We start from the raw sequence: 21005 nt of genomic DNA, 5'->3' as shown, positions 1-21005 counted from the left end.
GTCCCATAGAAGCAGGGAATGGCCATGTTTCCATTGGGGTAGAGGCTCCAATCCAATGCATTGGTCATTAGCAATTACTGGAGGCCTGGAAGCTGATATGAAGTTGGGTCACTGAATTCCTTGTAGACTTGTGTCCATGTGGCATTGAGCTTTGCCCAGTGCCTCCCAGTGGCCTCTTCCCTGCCCTGGTGACGGAGCCCAGGTGAGGACAAGGACTTTGAGAAGATTGTGTCTTCATAGAGGAAGGTTCTGGAAGGGGAGCTGTTTACTCCTAGCAGTTCTGACCTTACACCTGGGCAAGAGGCACTCCTGCCCTAGGCTCTATGCACTAAAAGTCCCTTCCCTGGCCTTCCACTGCCCGCTGCCCTCCCTCAGGGCCAAAGCAATATGTTCACTGCATGCCCAAGTCCCAGCCCCCTCTTCCAGACAACACTCCCAGAATCTCTAACAGCCAAGCCAATGGTTCGCCTGAGCCCGGACTCCCTTTCTCTGGGAGCGTTGGGGAGGGCTACCCAGCCAGCCACAGCCTTGCCGGACTCAAGGCCACATTCCCAAACTGACCTCCTACCTGCCCTCAGCTGCCCTCCCAACATTCCTCCTTCTTCTCTGCTCAACAATGAGATTCTGGACCCAGAAACTGCCATACAGCCCTGAGCCCACTTCCAGGGCCTGCCTTGTCCACTTTGCTGGATCTGTCCTCCTAAGCACAGACATCCACATAAGCAGATGTTCCCAAAACCCAAGGTGTGGCCAAGGGGAAATATACGGATGGGGCTTGGACATGTGGGCTGTGGTGTCATGTGCACAGGCCCCTCACGATGCAGAGTAGAGCCAGCGCAGAAAGAGAAGGGGGAGAGCGGGGCTGGGCAGGCACTCCCTGGGCTGCTGTGTGCCTTTGCTATGTGCCTTCTCAGAACCCTGAGAAGTCCAAGAACTCTCCATCTGAACCTGACCTTCTAATTTGTTATGAAAGTACACGTGTCAAGGCAGGAGGTTACAACTTATTTTGTTAAGCAGTTTGCTGGCTTAACTTTGTGTAACTTTTAAAGATGTAGGCACATGGTATGCAGGCCTCCATTTGTTCTCCTGTCCCGGGCCCTGCAGGTGAGAGGGCGGGGCTAGTTACCAGGTTGCATCCCTCTCCTCCACGGGCCACTTGTGGAGAGCAGAGTGTTCAGTTTGCTCTTCTCTCTCTTGTACCTAAGAGGTAAATCAACTCATCATTGATTTGCAAAAACCTGTGTCTATTCCTATGTGACAGCATTAAAGCTAAACCCTTAGTCCCCAACTGAACTAGTCAAGAGAACACACGTTTTCTCCAGGAGGAGTAAACGACTCAACCAGATCCTGTGTGAGTTCAAAGGTAAGGAAAAGTCCTGCCAGCTCTTGGGGAGGTCTCTGTCAATCTAGAAACAGAGGTGTGAGGCCAGGCTTCTCCCTGCAGCTGGGAAGCAGCCCTGACTTCTTCTTGTTTCCTCTTTGCTGGAAGGGAAGATACATGTGGAAAGCACCTGTCGGCTGGGAGCTCAAAGCATTTTCCTTTTTCTGTCCCTGGAGAACCTGCTGACCGCCCTGGAGGAAATGGGAGGTAAATCGCTCAGAAGAACAAGCCCAGGGAGGCAACGTAAATGGGCACCAGCCGTGTTATGTCTGGAAGGGAGAGGGGACAGAGCCCGGGAGAAGTGGAGACAGGTTTGACAGCCATCTGCTGCCATGGGTGTGCAGAAAGGATGCCAGGGTCCCCTCTCACAGTCCTTGTCATCCTAACGTGTCTCAAAACTCTAAGGAAAACTCCTAGCTGAGGTTGTTGACGTTCATGGTGGAGAGAGAGGATGGAAGGGAATCTAGCTAGGGAGGAGGGACGAGGCGACAGTGGGTCTGGATGAGCTGCCAGGCTGAGCTTGGCCAGCGGCCTCAGGATGGCAGTAAAGCTTAAGCCTGAGAAAGTTTCCCCTGACTGCTCAGCCCAGTGTTGGGGAGAGGGGCCAGAACTCCAGGGATGGGGCGCTTGCCTGCCCATAGGAGGGAGCACCTCCTTAAACTCAATGTCTGAGCCACCTCGCTAGCCGGCCCTCACCCTGGCCCTCCTGGTCCAGCAGATAGTTGTGAGGGTCCTATGCTGACTACACCCTCACTGGCCTGTCTTAAGAAAAGTAAGGCCAATTCGAACTGTTTCTCTAACAGCCAAGCCAATGGTTCGCCTGAGCCCGGACCCCCTTTCTCTGGGAGCGTTGGGGAGGGCTACCCAGCCAGCCACAGCCTTGCCGGACTCAAGGCCACATTCCCAAACTGACCTCCTACCTGCCCTCAGCTGCCCTCCCAACACTTCTCCTTCTTCTCTGCTCAACAATGAGATTCTGGCCCAGAAACTGCCAGAGCTTACCTCCAAGTAGTAGGAAACCTGAGCAGAATCAACACAGGGGACAACTGTCAGTGCCGCCCAACCCAAAGAGGCGCTCCTCCCCTCCCGTGCTGGGCCCGGGGGCCTCGTCAGGCAGATGCTACTGGGATGATGAGGAAGCTGCTGGGGGCTGGGCATGGTCAGAGAGTCTGTGCATAGGAAAGAGTGGTTTAAACTGAAAAACATCTGGGCTACAGGGCTCACCCACCTCTGCACTGACATCTTACAAGACAGACGCAGGCAGGTTTGAATGTCTTAACTACAAAGGCGGCCAAGTGTCATTCTACAACACAGAGAATTTGACCCGCATCTTCACCTTTTCAGCCACAGTTACTGAGAAAAATCTTTCCCTTTTTTTTTCTGGTTGTCCTCAAAACGGGCCCCCCAAACCCCCTGCCCCTAATAAAAAGACCCTCTGAGTACATCTCTTCCTAAGAAGCTCAGGGTGTGGCTCCCAAACCTCCAGGAGCTGTGTCTTCAGCCATCTTTGCTGATGCCCAGAGAACACTGGGCTTCCGTTGTTACGGGATGATCGGTGCGGCTGACTGCACAGTGGAAATAAAATGAACAGATACCCCTAAGCGTGCACCTGGTCCTAACAGTCGTCAAGCAAAACCTTTCGGACCTCCGTCTTTTCTTCTACTTTCATTTTCATCAAGTGCCATTCAAGCTCTAATTCAGTCTCTCAAATAAAACCGAATTCTCTTGCTCTAAAAACTGTCCTCCAAACCGTGGCAAGGACAACAGGCAAAGATAATTGTGTATCCACAGAAAAGCCTTTTAACAAAGCCATTATCAATAACCATATGTAATATATACATGTTATTGCTACTGCAAGATGTGATGGGAGGGCAAAAACTATGACTCTCTACGTCCAAAACAGTGCCTGAAATATATTCCTGACAGACCCTGCGACATGAGCATACCACCACATTATCAAGATTTTTTTATAAGTTTCAAAACATGTATGTAAAACTGAGGGAGACTTTTGCAAGGACTGGCAAAGTGAGGGGTACTCTCCTCTCTGGCCTCAAAGGCACTTCCATTCCCATTTATAGCAATGAGATAGACATTATAGAGCCTTAAGACAAAGACTGAGCGATGAATTTTTTAAAATATATTTTTATTTATTTCAGAGAGGAAGGGAAAGGGAGAGAGAGGTAGAAACATCAATTATGAGAGAGAATCATTGACCGGCTCCCTCCTGCATGCCCCACACTGGGGATCGAGCCTGCAACCTACATCCCTTAACCTCTCTGTGCCTCAGCTATAAATGGGCTAATAATTGTACCACCTCAGAAGGCTGTGAGAAAGCCTACATGAGTGACTACTCATGCAATACCAAACACATAGTCAGCACTATGCAACAGTTTTTTAAATCCCACATAATAAAAGGCTAATATGCAAATTGACTGAACAGTGGAAGGACTGGTTGCTATGATACACACTGACCACCAGGGAGCAGACGCTCAACACAGGAACTGCCCCCTGTCAATGCGCTCCCACAGGGGGAGTGCTGCTCAGCCAGAAGCCAGGCTCATGCCTGGTGAGTGCAGCAGCAGTGGCAGGAGCCTCTCCCGCATCCATGGCAGGGCTAAGGATATCCGACTGCTGGATTGCAAGAGGGCGCAGGCTGTGCTGAGGGACACCCCCCCCTCCCCCCGCCCGGTGCACAGATTTCATGCACCGGGCCTCTAGTAAATATATAATATGAATTTATTCATCTTATATGCCTCCCTCAAGAAGATAAAAATAATTTCTTGGTGGTGTTAGGGTATCTCAGGCCTCATAGGGGATTCCCTAAGGGTCTCTCATAGCAGTAGCTCAAAGACTTATAATGTCAGAATCACAGAGCTAAACAAGTCACAGAGCTGAGATTACAACGGATGTAGACCCTTATCTTAGAGAAATCTACACAAAAATAACCCTCAAGCCCAGCACAAATTGAATTTCCCCTAGAAACTATTATAAATAGTAATTATTTTAACCAGAGGAGTTTAAATTACTTACACTTTGAATTGGATTTTACAGATATTCCCATGTTGAATTGGACACAGGCATAATTGTGTGTGTGTTTTTAAATATTTTGTTAAATGATAGCCATATAATTGTGGGGGGTTTTTTTATCTTCTTTTTAAAATATGTTTTTATTGACTTTAGAGAGAGAGGAATGGAGAAGGATAGATAGATGGAAATATCGATGAGAGAGAAATATTGATCAGCTGCCTCCTACACGTCCCCTACTAGGGATCGAGCCCACAACCCAGGCATGTGCCCTGACTGACAAATGGTAAGTGACCTCTTGGTTCATGGGTCGACATTCAAGCACTGAGTCACGCAGGCTGGGCTGGTTTTTTTTAAATCTTTAAATCACCTAGTTGAGAGAAAAACTTGAAAGGGTATCTCAAGCTTTCACATGCTTACAGTCAAAACTACTCCCAAGCCTACTCACCATGTACCCTGCAGGCAAGATTTTATCACCTCACTTAAGTCAATGAGGATGGCCTTCCTCAATACTATAAATGTACTAATTCACCTACATACATGGAATGCTTACTATGTGGTTATTATCATGTGGTGAGACTATAACAGACAAATTTTTACAAGGCCCTTTCTTGTCTGTAGGGACTCATTTGAGTGAGTCATCACAGAATGCTTCTAAAGTGGACAGAGCCAAATACCTAAGTAGGAGGGGCTTAAAGATGTCCATCCCTGTTACCTGGCAGCTCTGCTGTGAAATAGGTGTGCCCTTATACGAACTTGGACTAGAAGAAAATGAGAGGCTTCTAGTGGTTCCAGAAGGTTGAGTTTTAATGGAGCTGGAGTTTGTCCTTACATGGAGGCAGCCAGAGGAACTGGGAGGGTAGGAAGCCACATCTGATTCCTGCAAAGTTATGCTTGGTCTTTGAAAAGAGTAGAGAAACTTTGGGCTATGTACAGATCTTAGATATTTTCACAGAATTTTTAAAAATAAGAAAGCTAGACTTGGGTGGCTTAATTTTTTATGTTAATTATCTGGTATTATTCTCTTTATACATTTTTTTTCTTTTTCCCCCTCTTGGTTTTTCATAAAATAATTTTTGTTTATGTTAACTCTTTCAGCTCTATTAAAGGAGTTTTACCCATGCTTTCCCTGGAGTGAATAGGGGTGCATTTTACCCCTAAGTTCCTGGACAGTGGGAAAGGAGAAATCAAAATTGAAAGAGGTGTAAGGGCTGGCCGCGGTGGCTCAGTAGTTGAGCATCAACCTATGAACCAGGAGGTCGCAGATCAATTCCCAGTCAGGGCACATGCCCAGGTTGTGGGTTCGATCCCCAGTCGGGTGCATGCAGGAGGCAACTGATCAATGATTTTCTCTCATCATTGATGTTTCTAGCTCTCTCTTCCTTTCCCTTCCTCTTTGAAATCAATAAAAATATATTTTTAAAAAGAAAAAGAAAGAGGTGTAAGGAATGACAAAAGCTCAGGAGGAAAACTACCTATTCTGCCAGCTAAGCATCAACCTGAACCAGGGGTTCAACCTGGCTCAACACTCAGGAAATAGCCTTCTCTCAGCTTCCTATGACTCTCCCTTCTTCCAAATCGATCTCTTAGCCAGGACATTGCCAGTTTTGCCCCATTTGTTCAGTCTCTCCAACTCATCCAGTATCAGTCTTTCTTCCTTCTCATGTCCTTAAATGCTGTCCTTTTTTATAGTTGTAATTTACTCGTAAATCTGTGTTTCCTCCGTGTTGTTTTATAAATAATCTGTAACATACAAATAATGCTTACATTGTCCTATTAGATTGGATGTTCTTTGAAAGTGAATAGCTTCTATCGCCTTTGTAAGTCTCTGCCACATCATTTATATTAAAAAGGTTTATCAAAAGTAAAATATCTTTATTATGTTTTTTCAAGAGTTCATTTTTTAAAAGTTCAAACAGTACAGAAAAGAAGAAAATTCATAATTCTATTCCAAAGAGATAACATCCATTAAGAGTTTGGAATACATTCTTCACCATACCTTGTTCTACGCATGTACAAAAATGAACAAGAAAGGTATCTCACTTCATATTACATTTCACAACTTTCTTCTTTTATTTTCATGTTGCTACGCAGGCCTACTTTATTTCTCCAAATAGCAATATAATATTCCAAGGCACAGATATTTCATAAAATTGTTGGCTTATTAGTAGATATTTAGGTTGTTCCAAATGGACTTTTAGGTTGTGAAAAAAAGCTGTGTTTCTGGGTAGATGGTGATAATGCCAATTAAGATAGAGAATACCACAGAAGCAGCAGGTCTTGGGTGGATAACTTATTTCTTGTCCCTGGTTATTTTCTCTTTGCAATAAGATAACCATTAAAATCAAGAGCCAAGATTGATATATTATTGCTGTCTAATCATCACACTCCATTCCACTTACACTAATTGTCCCACTGTCGTTCTTTATAGCAAAAGGATTCAATCCAGGATCATGCAGAGCATTTAGTTGTCATGTCTCTTCAACTAGCTTCAATCTGAAATAATCCCCCAGTCACTCCTGATCTTTAATGACCTTGAAACTTTTGAATATTCTAGTTCAGTTGCTTTCAGAAAGTTACTTATTTGGGGTTTGTCTGGGGTTTTCTCATGATTAACTTTAGGTAATGCATTTTTTGTCAGAATTATCACGGAAGAGATCTGTGTGCTTCTCACTGCATTCTACCAAGAGGTTCTCGATGTCCATGTCCCATTATTTGAGATGTTAACCTTGATCACTTGATTTGGTGGTGTCCACCGGGCTTCTGCACTGTAAAGGCACCTTTCTCCCTTTGCAATCACCAGGTATTTGTTGGAAGATACTTTGAAGCTATGCAAATATTCATTCCTCATTCAACCTTCACCCACTATGTTTAGTATCCCTTGATGGTTATTGGCTGAATTATTATTATTGTTATTTTGGTTGCCATAGTGATTCTGTAATTTCATCATTATTTTATATTCATTAGTTGACATTCCATAGTAAGGAAAAGTTTTCTCCTCTCCCCATTTATTCATTTATTTATTTCAGCATAGATTCATTGATTCCCATCCCATCACATTATAATCTGTTGTAAATGTTTCCTCCACGTCCCGCGTGGTTCAGGGTTCAGGATCTGGAAGTGGAGCCGCACACAAATGAAAGAGAAAAAGACAAGATAATTTGGGGATATTGGGGGGCCAGGCGGGTAAGTCCAACTCAAGCGGAAGGACTTCCACCAGTGCTCAGGCCCCACCAACCTTTTATAGTCAGAGGTAAACAAGGTAGTGGTTACCATAGTTACACAGTTCTTATGAGTTTCACTTGTTTTGACCATAGTTACACTTCCTGCACTTCCCTCAGCCCATTAGATTCCCAGATACGATCTAGGGAGTGTTATAAGGTCAAGCCTAATTATGCTAAGAGGACTGAGCCCTCTAAGCTGGGACTTGTTTGTGACTTTGCCAACAGGTCAGTCCGAGGTTTAACCCTATATCAGTTCCCCACAATAATCTATAACTATTCTTATTTATCTTGATGCTCAAATTGTCCCAGATTTGGCAAGTGGGAGCCCCTTCAAACTGGTTTCTATAGTCTTTGGACATGTCTCCATTATTCTTTAGCACTTCCTTAATTTCTGACACAAAAAGATAGTCTCGGCTCATCTTGTATTTTCCCTACCCTGGCCTTGAAATCAGGCATTTCTCTAAAGAGGCTAGTTTTCCTTTATTGGAGAATAGCATATAGAAGTCAAGCCCTGGCCCTGGCTGGGTGGCTCAGTTGGTAGGAGTGCCATCCTGTACACCAGAAAGGTTGCGGGTTTGGTTTCTGGTCAGGACACATACCTAGGTTCGATCCACAGTCTAGGCCAAACGCCAGTGTGTGTGTGTGTGTGTGTGTGTGTGTGTGTGTGTGTGTGTAGGACGATCGATCAATGTTTCTCATATCAATGTTTCTCTCTCTGTCTTCATTCCTCTCTCTCTCAAAATCAAAAACCAAACCAAAACAAAAAAACATATCCTTGGGTGAGGATTTTTTAAAAAGCCAAGACCTGGGTACTGAGTGTGCTTATTGCTATTGGGGTGCTGCTCCTCCCAGAGCCCCTCAGAGGATAGAGCTAGGAAGAACTCTATTTCTATATCTATGTATATATGTGAAATCCATACATTTACATAATTACCTTCCATTTTAACCCAACACCGTGGGATTCATTAATTCTAGTAATCTTCCTCTCCATATCATACTTCTCTCTCTGATGAGACATCTGTCTTTTATTATTCTCAATATATTAATTTGATCAAGGGCCCTGTGTGTAACAAATCTTCTCTCGCTGCCATCACACCCCTGCACAGATGCCCTTATCATCTCACCTCCTCTAGGCACCCCATCACCCCCTACACTGTCATAGAGGCCCCCTCACTCAACTTAGACCCTGACAACCCAGTTGGGCCATCACCACCCCCAACTCATAGGTGCTGCCTCACCCGATTTGGGTTCCTATGTCTGTGATATGTAACTGAAACTCCCACTCCCCAATCCCCACTGATGCCTACTTTGCTTGGCCCATGCTAATGTGTTTTGTTTTCTTCATGCTAATGGTTTTACACTAACTTTTTCAGAAGGAAGGGAAGAAGTGAGAGAGGAAAATGTTCCCTGATTAATTTTTAATTTAAAAAAATTAATGTAGCCTGGTCAGGGTGGCTCAGTTGGTTGAGCATCATCAACTAAAGGGTTGAGGGTTCAATTCCCAGTCAGGATGAATGCCTAGATTTCAGGTTCGATCCCTGGTCGGGGCCTGTTGGAGCCCATATGGAGGCAGCCGATCAATGTTTCTCTCTCACATCTGTTTCTCTCTTTGCCTCTTCTTCTCTCTAAGCATGTCCACAGGTGAGAGAGCAACCAAAGAACTTGTATGCATGCATATTAGCATAACCAATGGACACAGACACTGGGGCGGTGGGGGCTTCCCCGGGGTGGCAATGGCTGGGGGGAGGGTAGGGTCAATTGGGGAAAAAGGAGACATATGCAAAACTTTAGACAATAAAAAAATAATAATAATAAATGTAAATATCATTAAAGACGAAGGAAGACTGAGGAACATGTTTCTAGAATAAAGGAGACATGACAGCTAAATGCAGTGTGGGGTCCTGGACCAGAAAAAGGCCATTATTGGGAAAGTGTCATTTGAGTCAAAGCTATGAATGAATGAATAACATCATATCAATACTAATGTCCTGGTTTTTATAACTGTATTGTGATTATGTAAAATGTTAACATTAGGAAAATCTAGGTGAAAGGCGTATGGGAGCTACTGTTACCTTACAATACTCTGGTATGTACCGTTTTATAACCTGCTTCACTGTGTCACTTTTCAGTATGGACAGGTTCCCACTGTTTATCAGTACATAGTCTCCCTCATCGCCCATGTCAGCGCATCTTGCTGTAAAGGATAGAATGGGCTTTCCATAAATGCCGCTGACCTTCTGCACTTGTCATGAGTCAATTGGCTAGAGAGGGTCGGCCTGACCGACAAGAAGACCAGACTTCTTCCAGCAGCTGTCAGCGTCCAGAGGACACTGTGTTCTTTGGACCTGTTACCAAACCAGCCAGGTCAGTTTCGCCTCCTATTTCAAAGCAAATTTCCTCTCATTCTCCTTGAATTGCCACAGCATTTGGCCTGTAACTGTACTACAGGGGTGGGGGCAGAGAGGAGTGCCACTTAGAAGAAACTCTTCCTATCAACACAGAACAATTGTTCATACGTTATCACTCCTCCATATTTATTTTAATCAATAGGCTTAGAGCTTAAACAGTTCAACTGATTCTTGAGAGATGTGGTCAAGGTCGCGCAAGCCCCTGGCAGTGACAGGAAGAAAGAGGGCGAGATGGCTGGGTTGTCTTTAGCCAGCAGACAGGCTGTGCCAGGCACTGCCATCCCTGCCACACCCAGAGGGGTTGCCAGAAGCTCGGGGCTCAGCATTGGCAACTGAAGAGACAGCTGGATTTGGGAAAGTTGTCTGACAGCTTCGGCAGTGTTTCCACACTTGCCCTTCGAAAGAGCCTCTGAGTGGTCTAGACACCTGTCAGCAACCAGCCTCTGGGACTGCTGCCCTTCGTTATCCTGATGCCCCTTGAATTCCCCTCTCGGTCAAGTGCACAGAAACTTCAGACCGTGCTGACTACATAAGGGTCTCAGTTCACATAAGGAATCCACAAGCCAGGGTTCCCCAACTCGCTCTTCTGCCAACTGGAGTGGGCAGGGAGCGTATGTAATTCGATAGAGAAAGCAGCAACTACGCCGAGGTTGATGAAAAGGAGTAGCTTGGTGTCATGTGACTAGGCCATTTCCAAGGTTCCTTTCCATTCTAAAGTTCTCTATTCTGTTCCTAATCGAGGCAGCCGTGCCATGGCGAAAGCACACATTTCGGCATCAGAGAGGCTTGGGCTCGGGTTCTGGTTCTGCCACCTACCAGCTACGTGGTGTTGGGCAAGTTACTTGACCTTGCTCTACTTCTGTTTCTCCATCTTCGTTGGGCTATTGGGAGGTTTCTGTAACATGATGCAGGGCTTAACACAGCACCTGGCACAGCAAAAATGCTCAGTACCGTGGCTATCGTCATTACTGCTAATCAGAAACGTACATTTCTGGGAAAACAGACGGAAAGTTTTTCTGCAGACAAGGATTCTTCCTTCTAAAACTGTCACTGAATAGAATAGAGACGATGAGACACTCGGAGGGGGAGGACAGTTCTTTTCATTTGTTCACTTTAAAAGATCAGAGTGATAACCATAAGAAACAGTTCTCGGAGGTAATTAATGAAGAAAAGTGAAAAGGGAGGTTAATTGATTGCTCAAGATCACGAAGCTAATTCATTTGTCAATCTGTCCTTAACCTCAAATTTCTGCTGTGACCCAGTCAAGCACAACACTGCCTAACTCTTTTTTTTATTATTATTGTTTTATTGCTTAAAGTATTACAAAGGGTATTACATATGTTTCCTTTTTTTCCCCCCGCCCTTGACAATCCCCTGGCCTTCCCTACCCCCCAGTGTCTTATGTCCATTGGTTATGCTTATATGCATGCATACAAGTCCTTCGGTTGATCTCTTACCCCCCTCCCTCCTGCCCCCCAACCCTCCCCGGCCTTCCTGCTGCAGTTTGACAATCAGTTTGAGGCAGCTCTGCCTCTGTATCTATTATTGTTCATAAGTTTATAATTGTCTTTATTATCCCTGAATGAACACTGCCTAACTCTTAACTCTGCTCTCAAAAATGTTGGTGTTGGAAGTGTCCCTTAACGACTCTGGGTTATATTAACGTTAAGCTATCATTTATTGAGCACTTAAGATTTGCCTGGCACTGTGTTCTAACCTTGTTCATTCAGACTTTAAAACACCCTGTGTGTTAAGTTTCATGTCCCTATTTTGGTGGCAGAGAAACTTATTCAGAGAAGTTAACCACCTTGCCCAAGGTTACACAGCCAGGAAGTAGCAGAGTCAGATTTGCAGCAGCCATTTAATTCAGTGGACCCTAGAGGTCAGAATGTGTGGGCTCCAGGGTTACTATAAGCTCTAAATCACTGCTCTATGGATCTTAGGATTCCAAGGCACTCTGAAGAACCCAACATTTTTTTTTTATTTCTTAAAGTATTACAAAGAGTATTACACATGGTTCCTTTTTTCCCCCCTTGACATTCCCCCGGCTTCCCCCACCCCCCAGTGTCTTGTGTCCATTAGTTATTCTCATATGCATGCATATAAGTCCTTCAGTTGATCTCCTACTCCACCCCCCACCCCCCGTTACCCTCCCCAGGATTCCCACTGTAGTTTGACATTCTGCTCAATGCTGCTCTGCCTCTGAATCCATTTTTGTTCATCAGTGCTCTGGTCCTTATAATGGTCCTTATTATCTATAAATGAGTGAGTTCATGTGGTATTTTTCTCAGCTTCCCAGGGGCCGTCTCAGTCTCACAGGGACCATCTCAGCCTCACAGGGGCCGTCCCAGCTTCACAGGGGCCGTCTCAGCCTCACAGGGGCCGTATCAGTCTCACAGGGGCCGCCTCAACCTCACTGGGGCCGTCTCAACCTCACTGGTGCCATCTCGAACTCACCGGTGCCATCTCGACCTCACCGGGGCCGATTCAACCTCACTGGGGCCGTCTCAGCCTCACCATGGCCGTCCCAGCCTCACCGGGGCTGTCTCAGCCTCACAGGGGCTGTCTCAACCTCTCAGGGGCTGTTTCAACCTCACCGGGGCCATCTCAACCCCACTTGGGCCGTTGCAACCCCGATTCAACCTCACTGGGGCCGTTTCAACCACACTGGGGCTGTTTCGACCTCACCGGGGCCGATTCAACCTCACTGGGGCCGTTTCAACCACACTGGGGCCGTTTCGACCTCACCAGGGCCATCTCGACCTCACCGGGGCCATCTCGACCTCACTGGTGCTGTCTCAATCTCACCGGGGCTGATTCAACCTCACCAGGGCTGTCTCAGCCTCACTGGGGCCGTCTCAACCTCACATGGGCCATTTCAACCTCACTGGGGCCGTTTCAACCTCACCAGGGCCGTTTCAGAGGAACCCAACATTTGAAACACAAGACAATCCACCTAAAACTCTGCCCATTTGTGCTTCCATGTGGTGGTGGGAATGGACTCACATCAAAGCAAGAACTGGAGAGGGAGAACCGGACCCATCTCTTGGCAGCAGACTCTCAGCCTGACCTTCCCAAACTGGAAGACAGTGGTCATTCCATCAGACTTTCCCACATTCAGTTAGATCAGCAAGAGACCTTCCTAGAAAATTCTCCAAAGACACAATGTGTGACTTACAGCATAATTCAGAGGAAGCCAGTAAGGCTGAGTCCAGCGCTGAGCCCTATGGGTTTGGACTGAAAGAACAGCAGCAGAAGGCTCAGGGCTACCTGGCAGGAAGCTTGATTTCCACCCAATGTTCTTGGCCCGGTTATTGTGTGCAAGGAAAAGCAGAAAGTGCAATCTGAAGAGTGCTAATAACTAGTCATATTTGTAGCTACAAGGTCAGCATAGGAGAGCAGTTATGAGACCACAGTGTCTGGAATCTAACACACCTGGATTTTATTCCCCTACGGGTCTCTTATGAGCTGGGTTGCCTTTGGCATGTGATTTACCCCCTCTGGGCTCCCTGTCCTCACCTGTAAGGTGGGGTAATAAGAAGGTTCATTGTGAAGATCCACGTAAAGCATGAAGCCCAGTGCCTAGGGCATGGTAAGTGTTCAATAAATGTCTGCCAGTATTAACTGTGATTCTAAATAAACAATATTTTTTTTCTAGTATTGCTCCCAAGATTTAGGAAACATTCTTGGCTGATTGCTGTGGCCTCTGTTAGCTAGTTGGGCAAACTAAACTGTCTCTAAGTTGCCCTTCCCAATCCCAGGGAAACTGCTTTCTACCTACCTGTATAAGGGATGTGTAGACATTTTTCCCCCCAAAATATTGTCACATCACTCATACATTGCTGGCGGAGATACAAAAATGGCACAGCCATTTTGAAAAACAGTTCAACAGTTTCTAATAAAGTTAAACACACACCTACCATATGACCCAGCAATCCCACTCTGAGGTACTTATTTCATGAGAAATGAAAACTTACATTCACACAAAAACCTATACACAGCTCTATTCATAATTGTCAAAAACTGAAAACAACCCATAAGTCCTTCAGAAAATGAATGGATAAACAACTAATAAATCTATCAATGGAATACTACCTAGCAATAAAAAAAATGGACTGATGATGTGCATGTGCAAAACTTGAACAAATCCCAAATGCAAAGAAAAAGAAGCCTGCATGCTGCCACTTCTATGACATTCTGAAACAGGTATAATTACAAATATAGAAAACTAGAGGCCCGGTGCATGAAATTTGTGCACTCAGGGGGGCGGGGGTGTCCCCTCAGCCTGGCCTGCACCCTCTTGCAGTCCAGGAGCCCTCAGAGGATGTTCGTCAGTCCGACGCCCTTAGCGCCACGGAGGCCGGAGAGGTTCCTGCCACCACCACTGCACCTGCCAGCCATGCGCCTGGCTTCTGGCTGAGCAGCACTCTCCCTGTGGGAGCACACTGACCACCAGGGGGCAGCTCCTGCGTTGAGCATCTGACCCTGGTGGTCAGTGCATGTCATAGCTACCAATCTTTCTGCCGTTCGGTCGATTTGCATATTAGCCTTTTATTATATATGACTAGAGGCCCGGTGCACAAAAATTTGTGCACTCGGGGGGAAAGAGGGGGTCCCTCAGCCCGGCCTGTGCCCTCTCGCAGTCTGGGACCCCTCGGGAGATAACGACCTGCTGGCTTAGGCCTGCTCCCGGGTGGCAGAGGGCAGGCCCAATTCCTAGGTGCAGCCCCTGGTCAGGCTCAGAGCAGGGCCGATTGGGGAATTGGGGCGCCGCCCCCTGTCACGCACAGAGCAGGGCAGATCCGGAGGTTGCGATGCCACCCTCAGTCACGCTCAGGGTAGGGCCGATTGGGGGGTTGGGGCACCGCCCCCTGTCACACTCAAGGCAGGGTCGATGGGGAGGTTGCGGCGCCACCCCCTGTCACGCACAGAGCAGGGCCGATCAGGGGGTTGGGGAGCTCCTCCCGTCATGCACAGAGCAGGGCCCATCAGGAGTTTGGGGAGCTCCCCCCTGTCATGCACAGAGCAGGGCCCATCAGGGGGTTGGGGAGCTCCCCCCTGTCACGCACAGAGCAGGGTGGATCAGGGGGTTGGGGCGCCGCCCTCTATCACCCACAGAGCAGGGCCAATCAGGGGGTTGGGGCGCCGCCACTGTCACACTCAGGGCAGGGCCGATGGGGAGGTTATGGCTCTAACCCATCACACACAGAGCAGGGCCCGTGGGGTGGGGGGGTGGGGGCGCTGCCCTCTATCACCCACAGAGCAGGGACGATCAGGGGGTTGGGGCGCCGCCATTGTCACACTCAGGGCAGGGCCGATGGGGAGGTTATGGCTCTACCCTGTCACACACAGAGCAGGGCCCTTGGGGGGGTGGGGGTGGGGCGCCGCACCCTGTCACACACAGAGCCGCAGGGTGATCAGGAGGTTGGGGAGCTCCCTCCTATCAGGCACAGAGCAGGGCCGATCAGGGGGTTGGGGCGCCTTCCCCTGTCAGGAACAGAGCAGGGCCAATAGGGAGGTTGTGGCCCCGACCCCTGTCATACACAGAGCCACAGGGCGATCAGGGGGTTTGGGCGCTGCCCCCTGTCATGCTGATCCCGGTGCCGGGAGATCTCGTGGCTCCACTGATCCCAGTGCTGGGAGGCATATTACCCCTTTACTATATAGGACAGAGCCCTGCTGCACGGGTGGGGGTTGGCTGGTTTGCCCTGAAGGGTGTCCTGGATCAGGGTGGGGGTCCCCACTGGGGTGCCTGGCCAGCCTGGGTAAGGGGATGATGGCTGTTTGCAGCTGGTCACACACCCTTCAGGGTGGGGGTCCCCACTGGGGTGCCTGGCCAGTCTGGGTGAGGGGCTGAGGGCTGTTTTCAGGCTGGCGGGTGACTGAAGCTCCCAACTGCTCCTTTTTTTCTTTTTTTTTCTTTTATTCTGGGCCAGCTTTAGCTCTGAGGCTCCAGCTCTTAGGCCTCCGCTCCTGAAAGCAGGTATCTGGTTTGTTTAGGTTCTACAATCAAAACTCTGTATCAACTCCAGGTCTGAGATCCCGGCTAGCTGAAAGCTGGTTTCTGGGGTTTTGTTTAGCTTCTATTTTTGTAACTATGTTTCAAACTCGAAGCTCAGAGGCCTGCAGCGGCAGGCGGGGAACGTGGGAGTCCTCCGTCACTGAAGCAAGCCAGCCTCATGTTAGTTTCAAGCTGCCTGGCTGCCACCGCCATCTTGGCTGGCAGTTAATTTGCATATCGCCCTGATTAGCCAATGGGAAGGGTAGCGGTTGTACGCCAATTACCATGTTTCTCTTTTATTAGATAGGATAGGTTAGGCCCTGGTCGGGTGGTTTAGTTGGTAGAAGCATCGTCCCATACACCAAAAGGCTTCAAATTCAATCCCTGGTCAGGGCACATACCTAGGCTGTGGGTTTGATTCCCAGTCTGGGAGTGGACGAGAGGTAACCAATTGATGTTGCTCTCTCACATTGATATTTCTCTCTCTCTCTCTTCCTCTCTAAATATCAACTAAAAACAAACAAACAAACATATCCTCATGTGAGGATTAAAGAAAGAAAGTAGGTCAGGGGTCATTTTCAGGAGCTGAGAATGGTGGGAGGGGCTTAATAGAAAGGTGAATTTTACTTTATGTAAATTAAACCTCAATTAAAAGAAAACCAAAACAAAATATTGACACATACATAATCTCATTATATCCCCATATCTCCATCACCTGGGGCAAATTCTCTCATTTTTGCTATGAGAAGTTTAGAGGAAGTGGCACTCCAGAGGAATCAGAACCATCCCCGCCACCTCCATCCCTAACTTGGAGCTATTTCCACTCTGGAGCTACCCCTCACTGACTGCAGACACTTCACTCAGTTCTCTCTCCCATCTTCCCTTTCCCAGGAATGCCTAATGTTTGAAGCCATCAGTTTAAATAACACCAATAGTTAATCAGTTAATTTGTGGATTAAAAGTCTAGTGACGGGTATTCTGAATTCCACAGGCTTCAAAGAGCCATATTCTTTCCAAGGTCCCTAGTTTTGTCATTCGGAGGAGACAAAGGAGACCTCCTTGGGGGAACCACATGCCCTGGCACATGTTCCTCTAATATAAAAGGAACTTGGGGTTTGTAGGCAAAATATTCTTGCTATGGTCAGCAAGAAGCCAGATCAAAAGAGCCAATCTGACATGCTTCCCAGCAGTGACTTCAAAACTGCCCTTGGAGTGTGTTTTGCCCGTTGAAGAGGGTCACAATGAAAACTGATTGGATTATTATTGCTTTAAATAAAAGTCATTGTCTCATCCAACCTCAAACATCTCCATTAAATGAGGCCTGTTTGCTTGCTCTTTGTAAATTGGGCTTTGACTCTGTGAGGGAACATATAATATGTGCAGTCTTATTCCTTTATATGAAATTCCTCCTACGTATATCACAACAGTAGTCGAAGTGGTCAATGAAACAACTTCCATCAACAAACTCCCAATGTCTCTAAGGAACTAACCCCGGCGCTAAGGAACAAAACATCCTCTGCTGCTCTCTCTTACAAAAGCTATGAACCAATGCCTTTGGTTTTCTGACAAAGGAGAAAATTAGTTCAAGGACTACAAGTAAGGTGTAGGCTAAACACAGACTGGCCCTTGACATAATCCCCTCCTCTCCACCCTGACCCCTACGACCTCAGAATTGTTGAAACACATTTTGAGAATGCAGAGCTGGGCATTCTCTGTTTTCCATCACCCTGGGATGTGCATGCCAGACAGGGAAGCTCTCCTCAGCCCCCTGGCAAAGGTAAAACCATCTTTATGATTTTCGCCCCTGATATTTCTAGGAGTGACTTAACCTGTACCAATGCAGACCAAAGTATGGTGAGATTGAGATAAACAATTGCGAGGTTCCGTATTGCAGTGTTTATTATGTACCAACCACAGACCAGCTATCAGGCTGAGTGCCAGGGATATGACTAGGAGCAAAATGGGCACAGTCCCCGACCTCACAGGACTTCTATTCGAGTGGGGCGGCTGTCCATACATAAGTAAACAGATACCAAATAAAAACAGGTGCTGATTGGCTTAGCCCATTTACGCTGCTATAACAAAATGCCACAGATTGGCTCACTGATAGCAACATAAATCTATTGTTCAGTTTTGGAGGCTGGAACTTCAAGGCACTGGTCAGTCCACTCTTCAGGGAGGGAAAAATATGGGAGGGTTACTTTGACATGTTCTCTATCCCCTTTGAGGAAGAGTGACTCATCAGCTTGGCAAATCTGAGAGGAGAAACTGGTTGCCTGTGGCTCAGTGCATTCTCCCGAACCCAGCCTTGAAGAATCCAGGAGGACTTCTTGGAGGAGGCTATGATGGCTATGTCAAAAAAGATGAGAAGGGAGGTACGTGGGAGATACCACCTAGGGCAGAGGGACTAGCATATGAAAATCCCTGGAGGCTAAAGGAAACATGGTCGTTTAGGCAAAAGGAAAGAAATTCTGCATGGTGAGCGTGTCGAGGGTGGGAGAGCAGAAGCTGAAAGATGAGACTGGCCAAGGAGCCAGATCCTGGAGGGTCTTAATGTGCCAGACTCTGGAGTCTGGGCTTTATCCCCAGAACGTGGAGATGGATGGAAAGGTTTAATCAAGAAAGCGAAGGTATTTCATTCCTGATATAGGTCATTCTGGCTGCAGGATGGCGAACAAGCAGGAGGTTGGCAGTTCCCAGCCCCCTCTGAAAATGTGAGGAGAGGAGGAAAGGGTCCTTTGTCATGGCTTAGAGATCTTCCTTTTGGCCCTCCCGATCCAATTGCCCTGGGCTCCAGGTCTGAGCACCTGTCAGGGGGCCCTTTCATAGACCCTAGACCAGCGGTTCTCAACCTGTGGGTCGCGACCCCTTTGGCGGTCGAACGACCCTTTCACAGGGGTCGCCTAAGACCATCCTGCATATCAGATATTTACATGACGATTCATAACAGTAGCAACATTACAGTTATGAAGTAGCAACGAAAATAATGTTATGGTTGGGTCACAACATAAGGAACTGTATTTAAAGGGCCAGAAAGTTGAGAACCACTGCCCTAGACCCAGCTCCATAACCATTCATTCCCTCTCCCCTACACGCCTACAGATGGGCGCAGAGTCCCAGTGGTACTGCACAATCCCTCATAGTTTCTTTACACCCTGCTCACATATTTGTAAACAACCTCATTATTAAAATCTCCTTGAATGATCCTAATTTGAGTGTGCTAGCTGGCTCCTTCTGGGACCCTTGAGGTTATACCCTCTTCCCCAAAAAAGAAAAAAGACTATGCAGCAGTAAAAAACCCTTTGAAACAGCATGGAGGCACCTCGAGAGTATTATGCTAAGCAGAATAAGCCAGTCAGAGAAAGACAAGTATCACATGATCTCACTCATATGTGGAATCTATTGAACAAAATAAACTGACGAACAAAATAGATCCAGGGACATAGAAGCAGAAGCATGGAACAGACTTCAGAGTCTCCGAGGGAAGGCTGAGAGGGAAGGGGGGTGGAGGGTGGGCAGAGGAGACATCAACCAAAGAACTTGTATGCGAATATGCATAACCCATGGACACAGACAATAAGGTGGTGAAGGCCTGGGGGAAGGGGAGGGCTAGAAGAGGTCAGTGGGGGGAAAGGGGGACATATGTAATACTTTCAACAATAAAGAATTTTTTAAATAAAAATAATTTTAAAAAGAAAAGAAAAAAGGAAGCATAAGTGGCACGGGGAAAGCATGGAACATCCAACAACTGGGGATTCGTGTTCACCAAATTTGGACCTGGTCTCTGCAGACCCCATCCTTGCCCTGATGGACCTGACAGCCTAAGAAGACTTACCTGATCACCAACCTCTCCCCACCCCACCTCAGGCCTGGAAGCATGTCTCCCTCCTCTGAGCTCTTACAGCAGGGGTCCTCAAACTACGGCCTGCGGGCCACATGCGGCCCGCTGAAAACATTTATCCGGCCCACCGGGTGTTTTTGCCGCCACTGTGTGCATAGGAATTTGTTCATAGTTTTTTTTAAAACTATAGTCCGGCCCTCCAACGGTCTGAGGGACAGTGAACTGGCCCCCTGTTTAAAAATTTTGAGGACCCCTGTCTTACAGCATTCACTGGCTGTGCAGCTAAGTTAGCACTTAGCCTATCCTCATTGCAGTTATTTGTATTCATAATTTACTACCCGATCAGGTTTTAGATTTTGGGTGGGCAAAGATTACCCTATTTTTATATAACTTCTTTATTGACATATAATTATTGGCAAGCCATAAAATTCACTCTTGTAAAGTATACCATTCAGTGGAAGATTATTTTATTTACCTTGGATCCTTTGTAGCAGTGCTTCTCCATCTTGGTTGCACATTAGAGTCACCTGCAGAGCTTTAAAAAAAAAATACTGCTGCCTGGTCCTCATCCCCAGAGGTTGTGACTTAATTGGTTTGGGGCACAGCCAGGGTATTGAAATTTTTAATAGCCCTGGAGTGATTTTAACTTGTAGCCAGGATTGCTCTGGTGTGCTTGGCACATAACTGGCACCCAATAATTGTTGGTTGTAATCATGAATAAGCCCTAACTTCTAATATCCAGCTAAATTAACTCACCCAAGAGCTACCTTCCCTGTTTCCCTTATAGCCCATCAGCTCTTATAATGTAATATCCTACTTATGTCTACCTCTCCCACTTCGTGTGAAAGATGACTAAGAGACAAAAGCATTTAGGGAAGATGACTGATTACTTGTAAAGACCTGCAAACTTCAGTAGGATTGGATCACTGAATACGAAACACAACAGAATACAAAAGAAATAGAACAATACAAAAGAAATATAAATGTAACATAGTCCAAATTTCTGTATTCAGAAGTCAGAGATAAAATGGTGTTCGTTAGAAATTCAGTAATTTATGGGAAAAGTTCAAGCTTTCACTCATTTTGGAGACCAGATGTAAAAGTAGTTCTGCTGCTTTGTTTATGT

The sequence above is a fragment of the Myotis myotis genome, unplaced genomic scaffold, assembly GCF_014108235.1.
Source record: "Myotis myotis isolate mMyoMyo1 unplaced genomic scaffold, mMyoMyo1.p scaffold_m19_p_1, whole genome shotgun sequence".
Taxonomy (NCBI): domain Eukaryota; kingdom Metazoa; phylum Chordata; class Mammalia; order Chiroptera; family Vespertilionidae; genus Myotis; species Myotis myotis.
Note: the sequence above shows the minus strand (reverse complement) of the source record.